This window comes from Mustela erminea, chromosome 17 (genome assembly GCF_009829155.1).
Source record: "Mustela erminea isolate mMusErm1 chromosome 17, mMusErm1.Pri, whole genome shotgun sequence".
In the NCBI taxonomy this organism is placed as follows: domain Eukaryota; kingdom Metazoa; phylum Chordata; class Mammalia; order Carnivora; family Mustelidae; genus Mustela; species Mustela erminea.
In genome coordinates this window covers 37,905,072-37,912,950 of record NC_045630.1, presented here as the reverse complement: position 1 = coordinate 37,912,950, position 7,879 = coordinate 37,905,072, and the positions used below count along the sequence as shown (strand labels likewise).

Sequence of the window (7,879 nt, the reverse complement as noted above, 5' to 3'; positions counted from 1 at the left end):
CTTTTAAAAAATAGCAGTAATAGGGGTGCCGGAATGGCTCAGTGGACTAAAGCCTCTGCCTTCGGCTCAGGTCATGATCCCAGGAGCTTTCTGCTCGGTTGGGGTTTCTGCTCGACTGGGCTTTCTGCTCGACAGGGAGCCTGCTTCCCCCTCTCTCTCTGCCTGCCTCTCTGCTTACTTGTGATCTCTCTTTCTCTGTCAAATAAATAAATAAAATCTTTTTAAAAATTAAAAAATAAATAAAAAATTAAAAAAATAGTAATATATTTTGGAGTTCATATATATTTGGAGTTCATAACACAGTGCAAGTAAAATATGGCAGTGATTGCATAAAGACTGGGAGAGGAGAAATGGAAATATGCTATTACACAGTTCTATACTTTACATGAAGTGGTATCTGATACCAGATACCAGGTTTGAAGGAAGACTATAATGACTCAAAGATATATACTAAGCTCTAGGGCAACCACTAACACTAACACAACACAACAAAACAAAAAGTCACATATAATAAGTCAACAAAGAAGATAAAATGGAGTAATAATAATAAAGTCAATAGAATCAAAAGAGGGCAGAAAAAGAGGGGGGGAAGCATTAACAAACAGATGGTACAAATAAAAGAAATAGCCTGAGGATAGACTTACACCTAACCATCAATAGTCACATGTCACGTCAATAATCACATGAAATGTAAACTACCCCAATTAAAGAGCAAAACTCATCAGCTTGGGTTAAAAAAAGAGAGAGAGAGAGAGACACTTTAAACATACATGCTGTCCCCAGAGAACACACTTTCAACACACAAATAAGTTAAATGTAAAAAACAATGCAGAAAATGCCTACAGATAGACCATGATAACACTAGTCAAAAGCAAATTGACGATTATACACACACACATGCACACACACACACACACACACACACACACACACAGTTTTCTAACCACAATGTAACTCAATTAGAATTTAGCAGGAAAATGATATCTGAAGATTCCCCAAAATATTTGGAAACTAAATAATGTACTTCTTAAGAAAAAACAAACAAACCTTGGATCAAAGAATAAATCAAAGGAGAAATTAAAAAGTATTTTGAGCTGAATGAATACAGAAACACCCCATATCAGACTTCACAGAATGTTACTAAAGCAATACTTAGAGTGAAATTTATAGCACCAGATGCCCATGTTAGCAAAGAATTTCCTCAGTTTGCTAAGGGCACCTATGAAAAACCTATAGCGAACATCATACTTAATGAAAAAAGCCTGAATACTTTCTCCTTAATATCAGAAACAATACAAGGATATTCATTCTTATCACCTGTATTTATCATTTTATTTGAGAATCTAGCCATTGCAATAAGGCAAAAACATAAATAAATAAAATAAAAGACATTCAAATTGGAAAGGGAGACATAAAACTGTCTTATTCATAGTCTACGTAGATAATTCTATAAAATCTACAAAAATGTTCCTAGAGCTAGTGAGTGAGTCAAGCAGGACTGCAGAATACAAGATTAATATACAAAAAATTGTGTTTCTTAAGGTACAAAAATCAATTGTGTTTCTGTTTACCAGCAATGAACAATCAGAAATTGAAGTTGAAAACTATAATTTACAATAGCACAAAAGATGTGAAATATTTAAGTTTTACTTTGATAAAGAATATGAAAAACTGTGCAGTAAAAATTAGGAAACATTGCTGAGAGAGATTAAAGAAGATCCAAGTAAACAAAGAGATGTACTTTGTTTGCAAATCAGATAGACTCAGTGTTGTCAATGTAGCAATTCTCCCCAAATTGATCTATAGATTCAATGAATATTAATAAAAATTCCAACAGACACTTTTTGTAAAAATTGGCAAGCTTATTCTAAAATTTGTACAGAAACTCAAAGGACTGAGATTAGCCAAAACAGCTTTGAAAAAGAAGAATAAATTTGGAGGACTAATGTGTCCTGATTTCAAGACATATCACGAAGCTATAGTAATCAAGACAGTAAGGAATGATAAATAGATCAGGGAAACAGAATAAGATATCTAGAAATAGAACTGCACATGTATGTGCTGATTTTTGACAAAGACATAAAGGCATTTCACAAATAACTGATTTTTGACCAAGACATAAAGGCATTTAGTGAAGAAAGCATAGTTTTTTCAGCAAATGGTGCTGTAACAATTGGATATCTGTATTTTTAAAATGTCGCCCTCGGCCGGCAAGGACGACAATGAGCCCGGTATGGTGTTAATGCTTCATTTCCGTTTATTTAATCAACTTCCTTAGCTTATATACAGCAGGGTGACCAATAAGGGGTCAAGCAATGGGGAGAGCCAATGAGAGTCCTGTTACTATGCTGATTAAATTTGATACAGCCAATAACTATGTCCTCCTTTAGGCGGGCTTCACCAGAAAGTTCATTGTATACTTGCAGCGCACTTTGCTAGCAGTGAGCCAAGCACCTTCTTGTAATGGCGGGGACTTCCCCGGCTGGAGGCAGTCCCCGACATTAAAAAATGAATTTTCATACTAACTGCACATCACACACAAAAATGGATCATAGATTTAAGTATATGACTTAAAGTTATGAAACTTTTAGAAGAAAAGACAAAGACTTGGTGGGATTTTCGATTAAGCAAAAACTCCATAGCTATGATGACAAGAGCACAATCTATAAAAGAACAAGTTGATAAATAGGACTTTGCCAAAATTAAAAACGTCTGCTTTTCTGAAGCCACGGTTAATAAGAGAATGTAAAGCCTAGCCACAGAATGGAAGAAGATATTTGCAAAGCATATCTCTAATAAAAGACTTGCGTCCAGAAAATATAAACTTTATATTAAACTTTATATGAAGGAACAATTTGCACTCACTTCAGCAGCATCTACACTAAAATTGGAACGGTGCGGAGAAGATTAGCGTGGCCCTTGTGCAAGGATGACAGGCAAATCCATGAAGCATCCCATATTGTCTTATGCCATGACCTTACAGGAGGACAATAAAGGATTTGTATTAAAAAAAAAAAACCAGAAACAATTTAATTTAAAAACAGCATAAGATTTGAACAGCAACTTCACCAAAACACACTTCATGAGTTCTACAACATGAACAGCCATTTCACTCTATGGCATTTACTCAAGAGAAAAGAAAATATATGTTCATGCAAAAACTCTACACGAATGTTCATAGCAGCTTTATTTGCAATAGTTTGAAACTGGAAACAGCCCAATGTCCATTAGAAGGTAAGTAAATAAAGAAATTGTGGTGTATCCCTATAATGGATACTGCTTAACAGTAACAAGAAATGAATTTCTCTTTTTCTTTTTCTTTTTTTTTTAAAGATTTTATTTATTTATTTGAGATAGAGCGAGAGCGAGAGAGAGAGAGAGAGAGAGAGAAAGCACAAGGAGCAGCAGGCAGAGGGAGAAGCAGGCTCTCCACTGAGCTGGGGTCCTGACGTGGGGCTCGATCCCAGGACTACAGGATCATTATCTGAGCTGAAGGCAGATCAGCTTATCTGACTGAGCCACTCAGGCGTCCCAAGAAATTGAACTTTTCATACGTGTAACATGATGAATGAATCTCATGGATGAATTATATTGAGCTAAAAGAAGCCAGACCAAAAAAGACTGTATATTACATGATGCTCTTTATATAATATACTAGGAAACCCAAACTGATTCATACTGTCGGAAAGTAGATTAGTAGTTATCTGGGCAGTGGTTACTCCACGTGGCCTCAGCTGGGGTGGCTCAAAGGACAGCTGGGGACTGGCACGGCGAGGCTCCTCAGACACAGCTCATGCAGTGTAAGCTCTGAGGATCTCGTGATCTTGCCTCATGCCTTCCTGCCCCCCCCACCCCCTCACTTCCAAAGTGCCCACATCCACCAACATGTGTTTCCCAGACTTTCCATTCATAGGCACCTCCGTGCCTCTCTTTACCATGGCTTCCCTTCCCTGCCCCTGACTAACTCCTACGTGTCCTTGAAGACCCTTGAAGTCAAGGGGTCACCACCACCTGGAAGCCTCCTCTGATAACCCCTACCCCAACACACTTCAGTTCTCATTAAGTAACTCTCCACGATATTCCCACAACACGGGTTTCCCTTTCTGAAAGCGCTTATCCCTCTCTAATGGACGGTTCTCTTCATTTCTGTCTTTCCCACTAGACCCTTCATGCTTGAAGAGAAGAAACTTGTGTCCTCGGTGGGATACAGTAGATGCCTCGTGTGTGGAATCCATGAACGATGAGAAGATAAAACAGATTTTATAAATTAAAGTGCTCTCCAAATCACCAGATGAGCGGCAAGACACAAATGAGGTCGAGTCTATCAAGCACCCTTGAGCCGGGCGTCACACACAGTAAGCACGGTGTAAGCGTTTGCTGCCACGGCTCTGACGACTTCTGCAGCTTTTGGAGGAAGAGCTGACCTTGTTGAAAGTCCTTTCTGCACCCTCATTAGACTTTTCCCTAGAAGGAGCCCTCGAGTGACCTCCCACATGCTCTTCCTCCTCCTCAGGCTCTGGGAGTTCCCTGAGGTTAGAATTCCCGAAAGAGGAATCCTCTGGAAGAGGAAGTGTGTGAGGCTAACAGTCTGGGTGTGTCTCCCGCTGGCTTCCACTGTGGCAGGTGGATGCAAGCTTGCCACCTGCCCCGTGTTCCCCAGCCTCCCCAGGCGGGGCAGAGCGAAGGAAAGGCAGACGTGAGGAGTGACAGCTCTGGGATCAGCATTCACCTTCCCTTTGCCCTTTGAACCCAGGGCCGTTGCGGGAGGAGGGAAAGCAGACCCTCTGGAATGAAAGCCAGTTACACACGGGGAGAAGGCTTGGTCTACCCCTTAATTTGGTAGAGGTGCCTGGTTCGTCACGTTTCCTCAGGCCTGGCTCCTGCCCTGTCTTTCTGGGGTGGCCAGGAGCTGAAAAGTCCCAGATTCCTCCTCAATCACGTCCCTGCCCCACCCTCCCAGGAATCTGGGGGAAACCTGAGCATGGCAGTTTGGGCCTGAACTGTGATTAATATTTGGTGCCGGGAAAACCAGAGTTCTGGGCTAACCTTGAAAATTTCAGGGGTGAGGAGAGGAGCGGAATTTCCGAGATGCTCCTGAGAGAATGAGGCAGAGCAGGGTCTTGGGTAAGAAGCTTGAGTGCCCGAGGGAGTCTGAGAAGGGTTGATGGGGAAACACGCAGGATAGAAGGGCTGCAAAGTAAGGCACGTAGGAATGGCAGGTGTAGGGTCTTGAAGAACCACGGGAGGGGCAAAAAATAGGGTGGGAATCCCGAAAGGGGGGAGGCTGGAGTCTGGTGCGTGATCTGGAGGAGAGAGTGGAATTCGGTATTTCTGTCTAGTGTTTCCAGGTAAACCTCACTTCCTCAGGAGCTCTTCTCTGACCACACAGCATCTCCCGGGGCAGCACTGTCCTAATCCTTACCCCACTCCAGAGTCAGACTCTGCGGGTCCAGACCCCAGCTTCTCCCTCACTAATGCAATAGACCCTTGTCCAAATATTTAAACTTTTTTTTTTTTCTTTTAACCTAAGCTCCCTCAATCTGTGTGAGGCGGTTGAGGATAGGACCTCCTCGCAGTGTTATAAAGAACAAATAAAATGGTAATTAGAAGTGTTTAGCACAAGGGGGGCTGGGTGGCTCAGTAGGTTAAAAGTTGGACTCTTGGTTTCAGCTTAAGTCACGATCTCAGAGTCATGGGACTGAGCTCTGCATGGAGCTCCTCGCTCAGCAGGGAGTCTGCTTACAGGCTGCCCACGCGTGGGCATGCGCACTCTCTCTCTCTGTCTCTCAAATAAATAAATAAATAAATATTCTTTTAAAAAGTGCTTAGCATAGAGGTCAGCTCTTGGGTGGTAAGGACGGTTTGGTGGCTGTGACTGGCTAATGACCTGTCTCTTCTACCACTGAGAGGTCTGGGTGGGGGGTGGGGGTATTCCTGTTGTCTGCCGCCATCCTTGGAACATAACTCAGTGCCTGGTACATCACAACGCAACAAACAGTGTTTGTTGAATGAATGTGTAAGTGACTACGGTGGCTCAAGTCAGGTCTTTTGTGGGGGTTGGGGCATAGGGATATGGGTCACTGTGTGCACCGTCAAAACATTCTTCTCTTCGTGATCCAAGTTAAAAAAAAAAAAAAAAAGACAACAAGTTTTTTCCTGGAGAGAATGCCCACTTTTCTTTCCTTCCTGTGAGTGATCACTTTTCTTTCCTTCCTCTTTTCTGTAGTCTCCACAAATTTTCCCTAGTAAAACAAGGATTAGCTTTCTTATTTATTTATTTATGTATTTATTGAGAGGGAGAGCACTCGCATGGGAGTGGGGATGTGGGTGGGTGGCAGAGGGGGAGGAGAGAGAGAATCTCTAGCAGACTCCCCGCTGAGCACAGAGCCCGACTGGGGGCTGGATCTCAGAAGATCCTGATCTGAGCCAAAATCAAGAGTCCAATGTTCAACCAACTGAGGTGCCCACGAGGATTCCTTTCCTAATGGTTTACAAGGAGAACGTGCTAGGACAGCTTTGTTATCAGTAGAGCAGAATTCCTTTCTTCTCCTTTCCCCTCCCCTTTTCCTCAACCCTCACCACCACACCGGTGGATTGTTTGTTTTTTAAAAACTCATTATAATAAAATCCTAGAAGCTGGGAAAAAAGAAAAAAAAAGAGAGATGGGAGAGAGGGAGAAACCTAACACTATGCAAGGTCTGGAAGGGAGGAGCCGTGACTAAAGCGGAAGGGTGAGTAGGTAACGTAGAGAATGGCTTCTGTTTCTGCTTTCCTGCCTATCACCTTCTCACTCGTCAGTGCCCCTTGGAGGTCTTACTGGCTGCTTCCTGCCAAGGGAATTCTCAAAGCACAAATCCATGGGGATGAGTTTCCTGCTTTTTTAAAGAAGGATCTGGAATGGCTAAAATTAACAAGTCAGGGAATGGCAGATGCTGGAGAGGATGCGGAGAGAGGGGAACCCTCCTACACTATTGATGGGCGTGCAAGCTGGTGCAACCACTCTGGAAAACAGCATGGAGGTTCCTCAAAAAGTTGAAAATAGAACTATCCATGACCCAGCATCGCACTACTGGGTATTTACCCTAAAGATACAAATATAGTGATCCGAAGGGGCCCGTGCACCCAAATGTTTATAGCAGCAATGTCCACAATAGCCAAACTATGGAAAGAACCTAGATGTCCACCAACAGATGAATGGATAAAGAAGATGTGGTATACACACACACACACACACACACACACACACACACACACACACACACACACATTATGGAATACTATGCAGCCATCAAAAGAAATGAAATCTTGTCATTTGCGACTACGTGGATGGAACTAGAGGGTATTATGCTTAGCGAAATAAGTCAATCAGAGAAAGACAATTATCATATGATCTCCCTGATATGAGGAAATCGAGAGGCAACGTGAGGAGTTTGGGCGGTAGGAAAGGAATAAATGAAACAAGATGGGATCGGGAGGGAGACAAACCATAAGAGACTCTTAATCTCGCAAAACAAACTGAGGGTTGGCCGGGGGTAGGGGGGTAGAGAGAGGGTGGATGATTATGGACATTGGGGAATGTATGTGCTATGGTGAGTGCTGTGAAGTGTAAGCCTGGTGATTCACAGACCTGTACCCCTGGGGCAGATAATACATTATGTGTTAATTAAAAAAATTAAAAAAAAAAGAAGGATCTGACTGAAGCGCTTTTGAGCTCGGTCAAAGGATCTCCACATGTTCCGAGGGAAAGAACATTTTCAGCCATAAATCTTGTGTTGCCCAACAATGATCATGAGCCTATGTGGCGAGGGGAGAAATGTCTCCTGGTGCCCACCGTGGCACTGCCAATCTTGGTGAGAGTAGAGTGTTAGTCTCTAGAGGC

General features: G+C 42.5%; 1 non-coding gene across 1 annotated transcript; it reads left to right on the top strand.

Moving 5' to 3' along the window:
• The first annotated feature begins 2,855 nt into the window (after positions 1–2,855).
• Positions 2,856–2,964, top strand: LOC116576871. Its single transcript, XR_004280330.1, has one exon. It is a non-coding gene; the product is annotated as a U6 spliceosomal RNA (small nuclear RNA).
• Positions 2,965–7,879: the final 4,915 nt, after the last annotated feature.